This window comes from Bombina bombina, chromosome 7, assembly GCF_027579735.1.
Source record: "Bombina bombina isolate aBomBom1 chromosome 7, aBomBom1.pri, whole genome shotgun sequence".
NCBI lineage: Eukaryota > Metazoa > Chordata > Amphibia > Anura > Bombinatoridae > Bombina > Bombina bombina.
In genome coordinates, this window is record NC_069505.1 from 39,888,906 (window position 1) to 39,910,415 (window position 21,510).

Consider the following 21,510-nt stretch of genomic DNA (forward strand, 5'->3'; position numbering starts at 1 on the left):
CTAGATGTTTGGGTTCACTTGTATTATAGACTGGCTTAGGCCTCATATGTTCTCACTAAATAGTGGTAATGGCTCTACTATGGCCGTGATTACTCTCTTTTGCTGACCCACTCTGACAAGCTGTGCCTCTCACAGACCCTCTTACCGCAATTTCATTTGTGAGCTGCTGGCCCTCATGCGTGTCCGTTACCGGAGCGCTCCCTCTGCCCTGTGGATGATGTGTAGGGTCAAACTGCTGTATCCTATTGCATAGGAGTCCTCTTCTTTGTCTTAGGGCAGAAGGGTCTGTTTGAGCGCTCCAGGTAGTTGAGTTGAATGGCGCACTGCCGCCCGATAGTAGCTACGCCACGTGGGTAAGATGGCGATCGGCACCTGACTGCTCCATAAAGCTTCGTAGCAAAAAGTTTTTTACAGTGCCCCAAATCACTCCAGCTAGCTCTCTGAGATACCCACTGTAAACTCCTGAGTGTTCAGTAGCCCAAATTAGGCATAATTGCCCCTGGATGCCTTCACTTATAACAGTTTAGCACGGAGCTCAATTGCTAAGCTGCCATCTCCCTTCAGCTCCAGGCTCCGCCCCCAACTGCTCATTTAAAGGGACGCTAAAGTGCTTGACCATAACATTTATAAACAACAAATAAAATTCCCAATTTAATTCTATTATTAACGTGTGTACAGATTTTGTGTGTGCACTCTGTATGAAGTACCCGCTCATTCACAGTATATATGTACATGGCTAATTGCTCAGCTCCCTCATTTTACATTCAAAATACGTTTAATTACATTGTCTTGTGCAATTCTACGGTATTCAATGGTCCTTTAAGCAAAATGGAATATTAGTTGACCCTGCAACATGCTACACAGTGGTTAGCTCAGCGCACAAGCCCATTTAACTGTTACAGAAGGGGAGACCTGGAACATTACTCCCACCAGACTTTCAACAAATTTATTCCTAAACTGCTCTGCATTTGCAAAACCTTATTAATTTTACTAAAAAAACATTTATTTTACAAGGCAGCCCTTAAGAGGAAATGAAACCCAAAATATTTATTTTATAATTCACATAACCCAAGCAATGTTAAACAACCAATCTACTTCTATTATCTAATTCTCTTGGTATCTTTTGTTTAAAATCTTACTGTATGTGGGAGCAGCAATGCACTCCTGGAAGTTAGTTGCTGATTGGTGGCTGCACATGTCAGCCTCTTGTAATTGGCTCACCCAGTGTGTTCAATTTGGTCCCTGTGCATTACTGCTCATTCAACAAAGGATGTCAAAAGAATAAAGTAATTTGATAATAGAAGTAAATTAGAAAGTTGTATAAATTGCCTTGTCTATCTGAATCATGAAAGAAAATGTTATGGTTTCATATCCCTTTAAATGTTGATCTACAGTTCCCCTTTAAAGGTACAGTATACACCAATTTTCATATAACTGCATGTAATAGACACTACTATAAGGAAGAATCTGCACAGATACTGATATAAAAATCCAGTATAAAACCTTTTAAACACTTACTTAGAAGCTCCCAGTTTAGCTGTGTTGATGAGTTTAGGCTGGGACACCCACTGAAAGGGGCTGGGAAATCAGGAAGAGCAGACTCTCTCCCCTCCCCTGCATATGAAAAGACAGATAGCGTAAACAGGAGCCTGGAGGAGTCTGTAGACATCAGTATACATCTGACACTGTGGGGCTTGATTAGGAGTCTGAAAATCAGCACAACATTCTTAAAAAGTAAGCAAAACTATACATTTTTATAAAAACACTCCCAGGTGGGCTGTATAAATGGATCATCTACAAAACATTTATGCAAATAAAAATCTAGTGTACAATGTCCCTTTAATGCCCATAAAAAACAAATCCTCTATGTATTGCTAGACATTCTATTTGTTTCCTGAGTTACTAAGGTTAGCGGGTGACACAGTTGTTGAGATCATGTTTGAAGCTGTGGTAAAGAAAGGAAACTGCCCATCTGCCAGTGCATGTAACAGGCGAGGAGCTGACGTAAGCAACTTGTAACAACATAACAAATGCACAGCGCAATAAACTGATTGGTCACGCTTCCTTCCTGCACTGCGCAACCACTTCTGCATTTGTTTCCTCTGGCTACTCATTTCCAGCGCACCTGGCTGTTCCTCTACCGGAAAATCCAACTCATTTTCCCCAAACAATAAGAAGTGCCACCTGTTTGTCCGTGAAGGAAAGAGAAATAAAAAATAATCTTCCTTTGTGGCTACTGAAAGAGACTTTTCAATTGATACTATTATCAAATTTTGCTTTCTTGATATCCTTTGTTGTAAAGCATACCTAGGTAGGCTCAGAAGCAGCAATGCTGCTGATTGGTGGCTGCACATATATTGTCTCATCAGATGTGTTCAGCTAGCTCCCAGCAGTGCATTGTTGTGACGATGCTGACTTTAACTATGTGTTTAACACATTTGCAGGTGTTAATAGTGTAATAATAATGTGCTCTAAACCATTACAGCATTTTCTTATTTGCTTTTTTATGTTGTTTGCTATTGAATGCAGCTGACTTCATTTTTATTGCAGATTTCGTTTTTAAAAGTATATCACATTTTGTAATACTAATTGTAAAGGGCATTCTATCCCCTTACACTCTTTACATATCATCATTTCAATAGCCAAAATGTGTTAATATCTTCAGTATAAACTGAACGGAATTTTATAGGGACAATAAAAACGAAGGGATAGATTACAAGTTGAGCGCAAAATATCGCTTCTGTGAAAGTGATATTTGCGCTCAACTGAATAATACCAGAGCACGCAAATGTGTGCTGGTATTACAAATTTCTGTGTGTCCTTTGCCCTGGGGATTTAGGAGAAATATCCCCTAAAATCTTTAAGCTTTTTTATCCAATTTTTTGCGCGGTCTGTATAACCTTTTTGTAAAATTCCCTAGATTTTTTCTCCAATACAGCCTAGCAGCAAAAATGGAGAGCACCAGTAATGTGACTGATTTGTCTATAATAGAAAGAGGAAATAATAATATCGGTAAAGATTTAAAAAAAACTGATAAGACAGATAGAACTGACAAAACAGATATATTTGATCTGAGGTCATCTATTTATGACAACATTCACAATATTTTTGAAAAAGAAAAACATAAAAGTATTCCTAGAGCAAATTTAAATGACAAAGAAAAAATAAAGGAGTACATGAATACTCTAGAAAAGAAATTGATCCGTGAAATAAGACATAAGACAGAATGCATTTTTATCAACGAATACTTAAGTGCAAGAAGAGTCCCGAGAGGTTTACGCATTAAAAAAGAATGTTCATTCAAAATAGACTCAGATGATTTTAAGAAAAAATGGAATGAAATTTTAGAGGAAGCCTCTGCTAAATTAATGACTCTGATAAAAGAATATAGGGAAGAATTACTGATAACCCTAGGGAATGAGATTAATGACCTAGAGCTAAAACTATCTGAATATAAAGGACTAGAGGAATATAAAAGGAGAGAAGAATCTCTTAAAAAATTAATGAGACACAAAAGATGAACTCATAAAAACTAAACTTAATAAATTTGAAAGAGATAGAGAAGATTATGAAACAAATGAGAAAAAAACAAACAGTGAGGCATATATTAGCCACAAATGGAGAAGAGAAAATATACATAAAAAACCAGACACACAAACTTTGAGAGAAATTGACACTCAAAAAGTAGTTGAAACAAACTCAAGAGAATCAAATATAAAAACACCTTACAAAAATATCCAGGAAGACAGAAAAAGAAACTACAACACATCTAGACAGGATTATTATGACTATAATGATTATAGACAAGAAAACCATTTTTTTCTAATTATAACCAGATACATAATAATGGCCCTCACTTAAGACCAGAATGGCAAACAGTAAATCACCACCAGAGATATAAAAACAAAAATAACTATAACAGTTTCAATAGCTATCAGAGAAGAGATTATGATCGTAATTACTATGGAAGGGATTATGAACAGCCAAAAAGAAATACACCTAGAAAAAACTCATACTACCATAATAAAAATGGGAATTAGAAAACAAATGATGATAGAACTGAACACACTGAAACTAGACCGAATAAAAATGAATGGAGAATTCCTACATCTAATAGATTTGATATATTAGATAGAAACAAGGAAACAAAACAAAACAGGAGATAACAGTAAAGGACACACTGAACATATTTTAGAGGTAGGCCCACAACACCAGGGAACAAGAAGAAAAAGAAATCACTCAGACGACGAGGAAAGAGAGGACGAGGGTTACAGAGAAAGAGTAGAAGAACCACACAGGAACACCCAGAGGGTCAAAAGGAAGAGATAAAGGCTAATGGGATCTTTAATTTGAGTAAAATTAAATTAGAAAATAAACATATAGAAATATTAAACAAAGGGTTGTCATTTGCTCCAACCAGAACATTAAATAAATTTGACACATTTATTGATGCAAGTAAATTCATTCGAAATTGCACACTTAAAAAATACTTCCTCAAAACCCCTTTGGAAAGAAATTTTAATACAACAACATCCGTGAATCGCCAAGAAGTCTCAAACAATACTGAGTACATCCACTCAGGTCTCAAAAACAAATCCAACTTCTACCCAAAACAAGAAAAAGGCTTACTTATTGAAACCTTTGAAAAATTAGTTTTAGAAGACATCAGTAAGATTAAGCAAAATACAAAAATTAAGCATAATATTACACTCAAACAAAAAATGCTAATTAAAGAATTAGAAGAAAATAAAGAGATAACCATAAAACCGGCGGATAAGGGAGGAGGTATTGTTATCTTAGACAGAGAAGCATATAGGAACATGATAGACGATCTAATAAACAACACCAACACATACAAGAAATTAAGATGTAATCCTACGATGATTTATAAAGTATTTTTGAAACATCATCTAGATAAAGCTAGTGAGAAAGGGATCATTAATGAAAAATAATATGATTACCTACTTCCCAAATTTCCTATTATGCCTGTTTTGTACGCTCTCCCTAAAATTCACAAATCAGTTACCAAACCCCCAGGGAGACCGATCATAGCGGGGATAGATTCATTAACAGCTAATTTATCAGCCTACATAGACAAATATTTACAAAAATTTGTGACCAAGCTTGATTCTTATTTAAGAGACTCTACCAATCTACTATTACTACTTGACGAATTTAAATGGAAGAAAGAGTACCTACTGGTCACATGTGATGTGCAATCCTTATATACATCTATTAAACATGATGACGGGATACATGCCATAGAAAAAATTCTAAAAGATGATAAGGAAATTAAGAAAGAACAGAGAGACTTCTTAATAGATAGTTTAAGGTATATTCTTACCCACAATTTCTTCTTATATGAGGAAAACTACTATGAACAGATTTGCGGCACAGCTATGGGCACCAAATTTGCCCCTAGCTACGCAAATCTGTTCATGGGAGCCTGGGAAAAACAATTTCACAGTCTCAGTCCATATAGGGAAAACATTATTGTCTATACGAGATATATAGACGATCTGTTTCTTATATGGAATGGAACCAGAGAAGATTTAACGAGTTGTTTAGAAAGCATGAACACCAATAATCTAAATTTGAAATTTACTGCTGACATTAGCACAAATATAGTTCATTATTTAGATCTTGAAATTAACATTATTAATGAAAAAATATCAACCAAAACATATTTTAAGGAAGTAGACACTAATAATTTCATCCATGAAAGTAGTTGTCACTTAAAAAGGTGGAAAGGAAACATACCTAAGAGCCAATTCTTAAGACTAAAAAGAAATTGTAAAGAAAAAGAAGACTTTGAAATTCAGTCTAAAATACTCAAAAATAAATTTATAGAAAAAGGATACTCGGAAGAGATCATAGAAACAGAAAGACAAAAAATTGTGAATTTAGATAGAAAAGATATTTTACAATACAAACCAAAGAAAACCACTCCAATAAATAATGAAGAAATCTTCCTACCCTTCATAACAGAGTACAGCGAAGATAGGATTAAAGTAGAAAAATAATAAAAACCCATTGGAAAATTCTTAAATCTGACCCTCACCTAGGAGAAAAACTCCTGGATAAACCAAAATGTGTTTATAAAAAAGCAAACAATCTAAAAAGTAAACTAGCACCAACCTTTAAAAACAAAAATACCAACACTATAAGAGGGATATTAGGCGACAAACTACAAGGATTTTATCCATGCATATCATGCAAAGCATGCAAACATTCAATTAAAACAAAAAGCTTTAAATCAAACATAACAATGAAAGAATATAAAATTAAGGAGACTATCAGGTGTATGGACACTAATGTTATCCATCTTATTACATGTAAAAAATGTGAAAAACAGTATGTAGGAGATACAGAGAGAACAGTAAGAGAAAGAATTAGAGAACATCTCAACTCAACTCCATAGAGAATTCAGAAAAGGAACGCAATAAGGATCTCCCTGTCGCGAAACATTTCAGGATGTGTTGTAACAACAATTTAAAATATTTCAATTTTACAGCTATAACTAAATTAAATGAGAAAAAGAGGGGTGGTAATTTATCCTATGCCCTCCTGCAAAAAGAAGTTAAATGGATATTTGAATTGCAAACCCTGAAGCCTAAAGGGTTAAACTTAGATTTTAACTTGAACTGCTTCTTAAAAACTTGAACTAACTCAAAATAATATAATATAAAATATAAAAAAACTATTATTTATAAAAACAAAAGCTGTCAAAATCAGATGAAATAGTTATACACAAATCAGTATATACTGTATTATTTTAGAGAATATCACCTATTCCAATCCTTTACTATATTTTTTCACTTTTTTCCACAAATTATAAATTATTTTTAGCTTCTTGTCCTTATAAAGGCCTTTTAGAATGACAAATTGATTGTCTCTAAAATTGAGAATAGTCTTATTTAATGAAATTTAAAATACTTAGATCTTAGTTCTTTAATAACCGTTTGTTGAAAACACCCCTAAAGATCTTATACAATTATTCAATTTTATTAATGTTTAGAAGAAATACTGATTTTTAACTAGAATCTAACAAACATATACAAGAATATACAAACATATCAGAAATAAGTCTAGAAATGATAGAGATAAAATGTTTAACAAATGTCTCTGAGCTTACTAGATCCACATTGGTTGAAACTATGAACCAATAAAAATGGAAGGAGGGCTATTTAAAGCCATGGGTTAATAAAGGAGATCAAGCTTGACAAAGGCTGAAGTATTTTCAGCGGAAACGCGTTGCGGATCTCCTACTGTGCATTGGAAAAAAGAAAGGATCAGCTGTAGAGCCGACACCCCACAGCTCAAACCAGACACTCCCACACTACCAAGCCAATCAGCGCCCTGAACGGAGTAGGCGCAAATTCAGGAGTTGACAGAAGTGTTTTGTAGCTGGGGATTTAGCGAGGCTTCAAGATCAGCTGTAGCAGAGACATCGGTCTGCTTATTTGGAGGTATTTATCTCTACACGGAGGCATCGGTCCTAACAAGGAAGATAGCTTACTTCATATAAAAGCTTTTAAAAACTTTTAAAGGATCATCAAATAGGTACCTGTAGTATCAAGTGTATTTGTAAGAGCACTACCACCCAAAAAAGTACTGTGCTGCACTAAAGAAATTACGGACATTACACACTACCTTGTATATACATCTGAACTTTTGTGGAAATATTTATGCTTATATAGCTCTATTTAACGGAAGACAATACTATATTTCTTTATATGTGGACAAAGCTAACACGGTCTTAGCATTTTAGTAGAACCTTATATTGTGACTGATATTGTGATATATATTGTTTTAGCTGCTAACATTATCATGTGAAAAGTTAGTCTGACAAACTGATTTTTAAGAATACTAACATTACATATTAGAGATTGGCCAATCATATATTTTTACACTCTGAATTCTTGTATAAGGTAAAAAAATGTTTTAATCTAGGCGATCACTATTGCTATTTTTTCATATGTATAGTTATATTTTTAGGATCGCTTTTAACATTTGTTAAAGAATAAAATTCTTTCTAGTATTATATTTGTTTGCTCTCCTTTTCTTGGGTATTTGTGCCTGAATTGGCGCATTCTGATTTTATATAACGTTTTCTGTGATTACAAATTAGGTGCAATGCAAATGTGACCTCGCGTTTACATTGCACGGAAGCATTGCGCTCACGTGAGCGTGCTTTCATAGGCTCTAATGGGAGCCTCGTTCTCATGCCTTCAGACACGGCATGAAAACTAGCGCAGCAAAGGGGGTAAGTAGCACAGCGATGGCAGCAAATTTAAATATATTTGTATCTAATTATATACACATATTAGCACATAAATATATATGTACATAAGCATATACATTTACAGGGAACACACAGTTCCAATAGACCGCAATGTAAACGCATTTTTCAGTGCCGTTTTTTTCAAACACCGCTACTTTTAACCCCTAAAACCTGCCTAGTGCAGTAGTATTTTATAGGGGGAAAATGCTCAATATTCTTTTTCATAAAAAAACTAAAAGACCCTTTATTTTGGGGGCATTTGGGGCACTTTTAGAAAATTAACCAAATATCTGATCCCTGGATAATTTTTTGAACGCTAATTGCTACCGCAAGCTTGCGGTAACAATAACCAGCCACTTGTAATGGCTGGTTATTTATTGTGCACCCACAAAGGGGGAAATTTAGCGCTCCAACTGTAATATAGCCCTAAATACATAAAATGCAGCTCCCTATAATTATGGGTGCTGCCATATTGGAACCTAAGTTACACGGCAGGTACCTGGAGGAGAATTACTGCACATGTGCAAACAGTTCAGCACCGGAATGTAGTGAAAGACAGAGTTGAACATGGCGGCTACCATGACTGGAGAGAGGCAGAAAATAACCTCAATACTGTGTTTATAAGACTTATTTAGTGCTTAATGCACCTTTAAAGGGACAGTATATACCTTGAGATGTTAATATAAAATGTTTAGTTACAAGCAGTAAAACAACTTTGCAATATATTTTCATTATTTATTTTGCCCCCTTTTGCTGTATTTTACCTTTGAAAACTGTGGATTTTCTACATCTCAGAACATTATATGCGCCTGCTGACTTTTCAAGGCTAACTCTGCAACATATCTGTTTCTCATTGTCTTTATCAGGTAATAACTGCAAAACAATGCACTTTATACTAACTTTATATCAGTGACTAGCTTTGTTGTCTCCTGACTAAAGCCTTGATAGGCTCCACCTGATAAGGAAAATGGTGGGTGGAGTTCAGCTATTGAAAAACAAGTGCAGCAAACAAGACATTAATTTATTTTAAAAATGTTTAGACTTGGCTGATGTGCTATTCTTTAGCAAGGCAGAAATATCTTGTATTTTGTAATGTTATCCTGTGATGACTGTCTATTTACAGGAAAGTGGATGGTACTGCCCCCTGGGGGTTGGTGGGATTCCCAAGGGGAGCTAATAAGCACAAGTGGTGGCAGGGGCCCCTAGGATTACCACAGGGGCCACTAGTATGCATGTAGTGAAAGAGGACACTAGTGAGACACTCCGAGCACAATTATTGTAATTTTTAGAGATGTGCAAAAAGATGTAATTTAGCTTTCGTTAGTGAAAGAATTGCCGAAAACGGCCGCGGTCTTGAGGAATTCGGCTAATTTGTATTTGCAGATATCTGTATGTTGCACCAATATTAGCTAAATGCCACAGACTGCAGTCATTTATGTCATTTATGCACATCGCTAGTCATTTGCAAAGTCATTTTTAGCAATTTTTGCTTTCAAGGCTTTTCTGTTTATGATTGTTTATTTAGCAAATTATCCTGATGGCAACAGATTTCATCCACTGGTACTAAAGACTTTGTTTTACCAGCGATGTACATTAGCACGTATTGTATCTCAGCCTCTGCAGACTGCCCCCTTATTTCAGTTCTTTGGACAGACTTGCATTTTAGCCAATCAATGCTGACTCCTAAATAAATTTGGGGGCGTGAGCACAATATTATCTATATGACACACATGAACTAGCGCTGTCTAGCTGTGAAAAACTGTTGAAATACACTGAGATAAGAGGTGACCTCCAAGGGCTTAGAAATTATCATATGAGCTTCCCTAGGTTTAGCTTTCAACAAAAAATACAAAGAGAACAAAGCAAATTTGATGATAAAAGTAAATTGGTAAATTGTTTAAAATGACATGCCCTATCCGATTCAAGTTTAATTTTGACTAGACTGTCCCTTTTATGTAAACTTTATCAAGACTTTTTTGTAAAAAAAACACAAAAAAATCTCCATACTCCCTAATTCTCAATGCTCATATAGTAACATAGTAACATAGAAATCTAAAATACTTAACTCCAGTTAAGCTTAAATAACCCCACTAGAAGGTGACCCATTTAATACTAGCAATTATATCCATGAATTTTGTTTATATACAGAAATGTATCCAGACTATTTTTAAATGTATCTATGGTATTGGCATTCACTACCTCCTTTGGTAATGAGTTCCATAATTTTATTGCTCTTACAGTGAAAAAACGTTTCCTTTGCAGGAGATTAAATCTCCTTTCCTCCAACCTTAAATTATGACCTCTTGTCAGAAACAATTTTCTTGGAATAAACAGAGCTTCTGCCATCTCTGTATATGGGCCTTGAATATATTTATATAAAGTAATCATGTCACCTCTCAAGCGCCTTTTTTCTAAAGAAAACAGTCCCAGTTTGGCTAGCCTCTCCTCATAGGTTAATTTCTCCAATCCCCTTATTAGCTTTGTGGCCCTTCTCTGAACTTTTTCTAGTTCTGCAATATCTTTTTTAGTGATCGGTCCCCAGAACTGCACTCCAAACTCAAGGTGAGGTCTTACCAGGGCTTTATATAGTGACAGAATTATGCTTTCCTCCATTGAATCAATGCCTCTTTTAATACATGCTAGTATCTGTGGCAAACCTAGCCACTTCTGGACTATAACGTAAGAAAGGTTGTCTATAGGCTGTATATTGTGCTATGTAGATGTGACAGACCCTTCTGTCAGCACTGAAAGAGTTAACTGTGTTCAGCTTTAGCCTCAGCTATTGTGCACTGTCATTAATGTTATTGATACACAGTCCATTGTTTAATCAACCTCAGAGAGCAGACCCTAGATGATAAGGAAAGCCAAGTGTGTGTCTGTGTTTAAATTGTTATCAGCTTGAGCAAGGTATTCTATTGTATCATGTAAAAGGGCGTGTTCCCTCCATCTAATGTACAACATTCTTTCAACCCCCCTTCTGGGGGGGGTCAGACCTGCATAAATACTGGGCATATGAGCCTTAATAAAATTCATTCTGTTTAAACCTGAAAACTGGCTGGGTTGTGAATTGCTGCTTCCCTATGCAGAACATTGTTCCCTGGTGTTAACCCTTGGTATCCGGTTGGTACCGTTACAATTGGTGGCAAGCGACGGAATGAACCTTATCGCCCAGAAGAGCAACTACACAAGCCAGTAACCTCAGGAAGAGGGGGATTACTACAATACTGACTAAGATGGAAGGAGTACCAGGGACCGAAGTGAATGGAGATGGATTATTCTAAGCTAAAGAGACAAACGTAAAAGGAACTGCTAGAAGCCAGGGGAAAGATAGGCAGCAGCAAACCCAAGGCTATATTAATTGCTGAGCTGATGGAGGGAGACAGAGCTTGCAGCGCTACGCCTCCAGCAGCCATGGAGGAGACCCTATACCAGAGGGAAATGAGGACCAGGCTGGAATTTTTACCCCAACCTGTACCACGGGATATGCTATCCGTGGTAATGGCAGATGTGCAGGAGTACGTGATGGCACACAGTCCGCGGAATGCATCCTCCCGAGCAGAATCCATTTTGGACGCACTCAGCAACCCAGTAAGACCCAAAATCCCATACCATGCATTTAAAATGTTTTGTGAGGAGAAGGATGAGATTGATGGGTATTTACAGGATTTTGAGAGACTGTGCGAGTTACATGATTTGGAGCAGTCCGTATGGGTGCCGGTGCTAGCAGGCAAGCTAGCCGGTAGGGCAGCGGAAGCGTATCGCGCTGTACCCAGGGAGGACAGCAAGGATTACGCTAAAGTGAAGAGAGCGATCTTGGAAAGATATGCCATTACCTCAGAGGCATACCGGCGCAAGTTTAGAGGCCTGCGCAAGCCAGAAAGAGATTCCCATGCAGAGTGGGCCCACAAGCTGGATCAAGCATCTCAGGGGTGGATACAGGCCAGCCAAGCTACCACCATGGAAGAATTGCGACAACTGATGCTGTTGGAGCAATTCTTTAACGGCTTGTCCCCAGAAGCCCAAGAATGGGTGAGAGATCGAAAACCCCTCACCTTAACCGAAGCAGCCAGATTAGCAGACCAGCATTTTGATGCCAGGAGGCACCATGGACTACAGCCTAACAACGGACGGGCTAATATACAATGCCACACCTGCAAGCAGTGGGGACATATGGCACGTGAGTGCACCCAAAATCGGAGCAGACAAGCTTGGAACCAGGTCAGACAGAACCTGGCCCCAAGGGCGGCTGCTCACCATTACCAAACGGAGCCAGCCGCTCATGAGGTGTTGAGCACCCAAGCCGAGGAACCCCTGGGAATTCTGCATGAGGTGATGTCGGTCCAGGGACTTCGGGATTCGGGAGCTACTTTAACCCTGATAGCTCCCCATTTGGTGCCGGATACAGCACCCACTGGCGGATCCGTGGCAGTACGAGGGGCAGGGGGAGCAGTATACCGATTGCCCACTGCTAGAGTGGAGTACAGACCCCCAGTCACCCCAGCAGCTGCCAGTTACCAACCCCCGGCGCACCGCTATACCACACGGCCTCCGGCCACGAACTACCCTCAGAGAGCCCGGTTCAATTCGCGGGGCTACTCACAACCTATTCGGTGCTTTGGATGTAAGCAACTAGGGCACAAAAGACCAGAGTGTCCCCTAAACGCAGCGAATCAAGCACAGTCCTGGAGAAGACCCGCTGGCGGAATCCCACATAATCCTCAGCCTGTGGCCCGCTACGTAGAGGCGCCAGAATGCTGGGGCAGCCTACATGAAGCAGACCCCGTGCAAGCTGCCCACCGGAATAACCGGCAACGGGTTAAAGTGAATGGGAAGGAGGTCAGTTGTCTACGGGATACTGGTGCTACCATGACCTTGCTTCAAGAGAACTTGGTGCCTGAGAAACAGCACACTGGAGACACTGTGGCTGTGAGGGTAGCAGGGGGCACTGTGTTCCGCCTACCTGTTGCCAGGGTACATTTGGATTGGGGAGTGGGCGCTAGACTTGTGAATGTGGGGGTCAAGAAGGACTTACCTGCTGATGTTCTCCTTGGAAATGACTTGGCCCCCCTTGTTTCTGCCTATGCTCCCATGGATCCCGCTGATGTTAACCCTGTGACTACCCAAGCCCAGTCCCTCCGGGAAGAGACGCTTCCATGTTTGGGGTGGGGGCAGTACTGAGCCAAGTTGGAGCAGATGGCGGAGAACACCCCGTAGCTTACTTGAGCCGAAAGTTGTTGCCCCGGACATCCCCAAGCCGATCCGTTGGGATCAGACTGTGTATGCCGGCTTGGTTCTGGGGGAGCATTGTGGCAAACCTAGCCACTTCTGGACTATAACGTAAGAAAGGTTGTCTGTAGGCTGTATATTGTGCTATGTAGATGTGACAGACCCTTCTGTCAGCACTGAAAGAGTTAACTGTGTTCAGCTTTAGCCTCAGCTATTGTGCACTGTCATTAATGTTATTGATACACAGTCCATTGTTTAATCAACCTCAGAGAGCAGACCCTAGATGATAAGGAAAGCCAAGTGTGTGTCTGTGTTTAAATTGTTATCAGCTTGAGCAAGGTATTCTATTGTATCATGTAAAAGGGCGTGTTCCCTCCATCTAATGTACAACATTCTTTCAACCCCCCTTCTGGGGGGGGTCAGACCTGCATAAATACTGGGCATATGAGCCTTAATAAAATTCATTCTGTTTAAACCTGAAAACTGGCTGGGTTGTGAATTGCTGCTTCCCTATGCAGAACATTGTTCCCTGGTGTTAACCCTTGGTATCCGGTTGGTACCGTTACAGTATCTTATTAGCCTTTGAAGCCGCTGCTCTGCATTGTGCACCCATCTTTAGCTTGTTATCTATTACTGCCCCCAAATCCCTTTACTCCTGTGTTTGGCTAAGTCTTGTCCCATTTAAAAAATACGTTGCCTGCTTATTTTTACTTCCAAAATGTAGAACCTTGCATTTTTCCGTATTAAATCCCATTTACTTGCCCATAGTTCTAATTTTTGCAAATCCCTTTGTAATGAGAGTTTGTCCTGCTCTGACCTAATGACCTTACTTAACGTAGTATCATCTGCAAAAAACATAATTTATGCTTACCTGATAAATTTATTTCTCTTGTAGTGTATCCAGTCCACGGATCATCCATTACTTGTGGGATATTCTCCTTCCCAACAGGAAGTTGCAAGAGGATCACCCACAGCAGAGCTGCTATATAGATCCTCCCCTCACTGCCATATCCAGTCATTCGACCGAAACAAGCCGAGAAAAGGAGAAACCATAGGGTGCAGTGGTGACTGTAGTTTAATTAAAATTTAGACCTGCCTGAAAAGGACAGGGCGGGCCGTGGACTGGATACACTACAAGAGAAATAAATTTATCAGGTAAGCATAAATTATGTTTTCTCTTGTTAAGTGTATCCAGTCCACGGATCATCCATTACTTGTGGGATACTGTAATGTCAAAGATACTATGTTGTAGTATGAAAAAATATAAATGAATCACAACTGCTGAGTTAATAGGATTTGTAGCAAGGTTTAAACTAGATAATAACATGGATTACTAAAAGAAGTAATGTCAGAATCCGAGTGTAAACTTTGCAATTTGTTATATGGATAAATAGCATTAGATATTTCTATAGCTGTATCGAGTAAATGATTACTGGAGGAACAACAGAAAAACCATGACTATAACCAAAGGAAAAATGAAACAGTGTTAACACGAAAAATAGCTACTATGAAAATATAAAGCTTTACCACAATATATCAGGAATTATGGGCAAGTATGCGTAGCAGTTATTGCATAAAAGATAGTAGCATGAAAAATAAGTAAGAGGTTACAGACTGTACCTGGAGGGTAAACAAAGTATTTACAAAGTTTAAGGAAAAATCTCACAGCTTGAATTGGGGAAGCGGTTGCAGCGATGATGCCGAAGATGTTGGCGTGTGACGTCACAGCTCCACGATGCAGGGCGGAGGATTAAGCTGAATGAAGTAAGCTGACAGCAACGGCTTGGGAAAAAATGTCAATCCGGTAACAAAAGATGTAGGCTGGTTTCAGCAAGAAAAGTTTGGTGAATCCGAAAAGATATAATTTAGGATGAAATCCAAAGAGGTAAATTAGTGCTCAGTTTGAATCACACTATGGTTAGTGGAAAACAATAACAAGCAAAGTGGAGAGGGGGGATGAGGCTTAAATAGCATAGCAGGTAAATTGATCAGAGAATTAAAGGGATATTCTCAGTACAAGTAACCGGTTGTTATTAAACAATATGTAAACGTGACAGGATGCTCCCCTAAATGATCCACTCCGTGGATCAGGGATGAGGACGATCCGGATTCTGTTGATGGAATTGCGAGATGAGTCTGGGGGCAGATATATTAACAGCTGGCTCCCAAGAGTCATGTTCCGAAGTGTAGCCTTTCCATCTTATCAGATACTGTAAGTTACCCCTATACATTCTAGAGTCAAGTATGGATTTAACCTCATATTCAATGTTGGGATCAATGGAGATAGGAGGTATACTTTGACGTGAAGTGGCATCACGTACAGAACGGTAGGGTTTTAGTAGGGAAACATGGAAGGTAGGGTGTATTTTCAGAGTGCTAGGTAATTGTAACCGAACTGCATTCTCATTTATGATTTTGATTATCTGAAAAGGACCAATGAATAATGGTGAAAGTTTCTTGCTAGGAGTATTAAGATGTAAGTTTTTGGTTGACAGCCAAACTAGATCTCCAAGGGAGTACCGTGGTGGAGCCATCCTTCTTAAGTCGTAATAAAGTTTCTGTTTGGTTTTAGCTTGTTCAATAGCGGTCCTGACTTTTGCAAAATTAGAAGTGATGGAATTTGTTAAATCAGAGATATATGGTAGTGAACTGATTTGGGGTAGTAGTTGAAATGTTGGATGGAATCCATAGTTAATGAAGAATGGAGTCTGGTTGGTTGTGGAATGTACTGTGTTGTTGAAGGTAAATTCAGCATAGGGCAGATGTTGAGACCAAGAGTGTTGGTCGAAATGACAATAAGACCTTAGGAATTGTTCAATGCTTTGGTTAGACCTTTCAGTCTGACCATTAGTCTGAGGATGATAAGAGGTTGAAAGTCTTTTGTCAATATTGAAAATCTTGCAAAATTCAGTCCAGAGAGAACTAGTAAACTGGGAGCCACGGTCTGTTAAAATGCGTCGAGGGAGACCGTGAAGTCTGAAGACGTGTAGTAAGAGCAAATGTATAGTTTCGGCAGCGGTAGGTAGCTTGTGGTACGGTATAAGATGTATCATCTTACTGAATAAGTCCACAACGACAAGGATAGTAGTATTATTGGAGGATCTGGGGAGATCAACGACATAATCCAAGGCTATGTCGGCCCAAGGTCGTGATGGAGTAGGTAAAGGCATGAGTAACCCATAGGGCCTATGTTTTGATCTTTTAGTGGTAGCACAAACTGAACAGGTGTTAATGTACTTCATTATGTCGGTATTCATATCAGGCCACCAGTAACTCCTTTTAATAAGCTCTTGTGTCTTGTGGATTCCGGTGTGTCCCGCAAATAAGGATTCATGAGCTGAATGTAATATCAAATCTCTGATAGAAGGGGGTATATATAACTTCTCATCAAAATAATAAAGGGAATCCTGTTTCATTTGTAACTGTTGAAGAGGCTTAGTTTGATCTTTATGTTGTTCTTCTCTTAGGAATGGAATAGAATCAATGAGAAACAACAGGTATTTATTCTCTGGGATTACAGATTCTTTTGGAAGACAGAGATCGGAGGGAGTAGGCAGTCGTGAGAGAGCGTCTGCCTTCTTGTTCTTACTAGCCGGTCTGTAAGTGATAAGGAAATCAAATCTGGAGAAATACAGATTCCAACGAACATGTCGTGCAGTGAGGGTTTTCGTACTTTTAAGGTACTGTAAATTCCTATGATCAGTATACACTATGGTTGGGTATGTCACACCTTCAAGGAGATGACGCCACTGTTCAAAAGCAACCTTGATAGCCAGTAACTCTTTGTCACCCACGGGGTAATGCAACTCAGGAGCCGTCAAACATCTTGAATAAAAAGCTACGGGATGTAGAGGTTTCTTTAGGTGTTCTCTTTGTGAAAGAACAGCTCCAATAGCATAATCGGAGGCATCGACCTCTAATACATATTGGAGTTGGTTGTTAGGGTAACGTAATATAGGTGCAGAGGTAAATTTTTGTTTTAGGAGATCAAAAGCCTTTTGGGATTCAGCAGTCCAGATGAACTTAGTATTTGATTTTGTGAGGTTGGTAAGTGGTTTGGCAATTGCTGCAAAATTATTTATAAATTTTTGGTAAAAATTTGCAAAGCCAAGGAAGCTTTGTACCTGTTTCTTATTACTTGGCTCTGGCCACTGTCTTATGGTGGTGATTTTTGAGTCATCCATCTGTATGCCAAATTCCGAGATCTGATAACCAAGAAAGGTGATCTGGTTTGTATGAAATATACATTTCTCGGCTTTAGCATATAAAGAATGTGAGCGTAAGCGTGATAATACCTGTCTGACGTGTTTTATGTGTTCTTCTAATGTTTTTGAATAGATCAAAATATCATCAAGATAGATTACAATATAGGTGTCAAGAATATCTTTGAAAATATCGTTAATAAAGTGTTGGAAGGTTGCCGGGGCGTTGCAGAGACCGAATGGCATGACGGTGTATTCGTACAAGCCATAACGAGTACGGAATGCCGTCAGCCATTCGTCTCCAGCCCTCATACGAACGAGATTATATGCACCTCGAAGGTCAAGTTTAGTGAAGACCTTGGCACCTTCCAAACGCTCAATTAGCTCTGGAATAAGGGGCAAAGGATACCGATTTTTAACAGTAACCTTGTTCAGCTGCCGGTAGTCCACTATGGGTCTTAAACTGCCATCTTTATTTTTTACAAAAAACATACCGGCCGCAGCGGGGGAAGTAGATGGTCTGATGAAACCCTTCTGTAGATTTTCCTCAATATATGATTTTAAGTGTTCCAGTTCAGGTTTGGACAACGGGAACACATGACCGCAAGGTATGACTGCACCTGGTAATAAATCAATAGGGCAGTCATAAATACGATGCGGCGGTAGATTTTGAGATTCTTTTTTACTGAAAACATCAATAAAGTCAGCATAAACATCAGGTATCTCTATATCAGTGGAGATTTGAGGTGGTTGTAAAAGCAGAGTAGGGTAGCAAGTGGATAAGCAGTAATCAGAATTAAGCTTTACAGTTAGATCTGACCATGAAATCAGAGGGTTATGTAATTTTAACCATTGTAGGCCTAAAATGAGAGGGAAGACGGGGGATGTAATGACATCAAAGGAAATGTACTCCCTATGGTGGTCTGGTGTGGATAGGAGCAATGGTATTGTTTCATAAATTACCGGTCCAGAGGACAAAACCTCCCCATCAATTCCCCTTAAAGGTACAGGAGCCTTTTTTTTTATAAGTGGAATTTTATTTTTTGTGGCAAAAGACACATCAATGTAAGAGGCAGAAGCACCAGAGTCAATTATCCCTGAAACGTTCACTCGAAGTTGATCCCACTGCAAGAGAAGGCATAGGTTACAGTAGCTTGCAGAGTGTGACACAGCATTTAAGGAATAAAAAGGATGGGAGTTCTTACCCTTATTCTGTTTCTGGAGAATGGGACAGGCCTTGACAGTATGATCTTCTGATGCACAGTACATGCATAAATTCTGGGAGCGCCTTCTTAACTTTTCTTGATTGCTTAATGGGCCTTTAAGAAACCCAATTTCCATAGGTTCAGTGGTGTTTTTAACATGAGAATGTGTAGGTAAAGAAGGGTTTTGTTTTTTATGTGTTGACTCATGATAACCTTTCTCGTTTTGTCTCTCCCTAAGCCTTCTGTCAATACTGATACTGAGATTAATTAGTTCCTCCAAAGTGTGAGGAATTTCAATGCGAGAGAGTTCGTCTTTAATAGATTCTGACAAACCCAGTCTAAACTGGTTTTTTAGAGACAAATTATTCCATTGGGTGTCAGTAGCTAGCCTCTTAAAATCTGCAATATAATCTTCTACATCTCTTCTTCTCTGTTTAAGAGAGCGCATTGCAGTTTCAGCGGTTAATTGTTTGTAAGGGTCGTCATAAAGCTGACCAAGGGTAGAAAAGAAGGAATCTAGAGAGTTAAGTATATCATCGTTTGTTTCCAGGAAGGAATTAGCCCAGCTTCTGGGTTCTGCTCTTAAATAGGAAATGGTAGTCATCACCTTAACTCTGTCAGTGGGATATGTGTATGGTTTTAGTGCAAACAACAGAAGACAAGAGTTTTTAAAATCTCTAAATTGTTTTCTATCCCCTGAGAATACATCTGGGAGACTAACTTGTGGTTCCTGGAACCGGGTTCTACTATCTACAAAGTCTTTAATATAAGTTTTCAGTCCCTGGTTTTCTTGTTTGAGGGTATTGAGGCCATCAGTTAAGGCATCCACTTTTTGAGTGAGAGTTTGTATCTGATTAGACATCTCAGCTGGATCCATGTTTTAGGGCTTGTTATTCTGTAATGTCAAAGATACTATGTTGTAGTATGAAAAAATATAAATGAATCACAACTGCTGAGTTAATAGGATTTGTAGCAAGGTTTAAACTAGATAATAACATGGATTACTAAAAGAAGTAATGTCAGAATCCGAGTGTAAACTTTGCAATTTGTTATATGGATAAATAGCATTAGATATTTCTATAGCTGTATCGAGTAAATGATTACTGGAGGAACAACAGAAAAACCATGACTATAACCAAAGGAAAAATGAAACAGTGTTAACACGAAAAATAGCTACTATGAAAATATAAAGCTTTACCACAATATATCAGGAATTATGGGCAAGTATGCGTAGCAGTTATTGCATAAAAGATAGTAGCATGAAAAATAAGTAAGAGGTTACAGACTGTACCTGGAGGGTAAACAAAGTATTTACAAAGTTTAAGGAAAAATCTCACAGCTTGAATTGGGGAAGCGGTTGCAGCGATGATGCCGAAGATGTTGGCGTGTGACGTCACAGCTCCACGATGCAGGGCGGAGGATTAAGCTGAATGAAGTAAGCTGACAGCAACGGCTTGGGAAAAAATGTCAATCCGGTAACAAAAGATGTAGGCTGGTTTCAGCAAGAAAAGTTTGGTGAATCCGAAAAGATATAATTTAGGATGAAATCCAAAGAGGTAAATTAGTGCTCAGTTTGAATCACACTATGGTTAGTGGAAAACAATAACAAGCAAAGTGGAGAGGGGGGAGGAGGCTTAAATAGCATAGCAGGTAAATTGATCAGAGAATTAAAGGGATATTCTCAGTACAAGTAACCGGTTGTTATTAAACAATATGTAAACGTGACAGATACCAATACCAAAGCTAAAGTACACGGATGATGGGAGGGACAAGGCAGGAACTTAAACGGAAAGAACCACTGCCTGTAGAACGTTTCTCCCAAAAACAGCCTCCGAAGAAGCAAAAGTATCAAATTTGTAAAATTTGGAAAAAGTATGAAGGGAAGACCAAGTTGCAGCCTTGCAAATCTGTTCAACAGAGGCCTCATTTTTAAAGGCCCAGGTGGAAGCCACAGCTCTAGTAGAATGAGCTGTAATCCTTTCAGGAGGCTGCTGTATAGCAGTCTCATAGGCTAAACGGATTATACTCCGAAGCCAAAAAGAAAGAGAGGTTGCCGAGGCCTTCTGACCTCTCCTCTGTTTGGCGAAAATCTTTAGTAGCCTGTAAGTAAAACTTCAAGGCACGGACTACGTCTAGATTATGCAAAAGACGTTCCTTCTTTGAAGAAGGATTAGGACATAATGATGGAACAACAATCTCTTGATTGATATTCTTGTTAGAAACCACCTTAGGTAAAAACCCAGGTTTTGTACGCAGAACAACTTTATCTGAATGAAAGATCAGATAAGGAGAATCACAATGTAAGGCAGATAACTCCGAGACTCTTCGAGCCGAGGAAATAGCCATCAGAATAAGAACTTTCCATGAAAGAAGTTTGATATCAATAGAATGAAGGGGTTCAAACGGAACCCCTTGAAGAACTTTAAGAACCAAGTTTAAGCTCCATGGAGGAGCAACAGGTTTAAACACAGGCTTAATTCTAACTAAAGCCTGACAAAATGCCTGAACGTCTGGAACTTCTGCCAGACGCTTGTGTAAAAGAATAGACAGAGCAGAAATCTGTCCCTTTAAAGAACTAGCTGATAATCCTTTG

General features: G+C 38.8%; 1 protein-coding gene across 1 annotated transcript in view; it reads left to right on the top strand.

Annotated features, from left to right (window-relative positions):
• Window positions 1–21,510, top strand: part of VEGFB (vascular endothelial growth factor B) — a 208,366-nt gene that overhangs the window by 38,196 nt on the left and 148,660 nt on the right. The window lies entirely within an intron of this gene.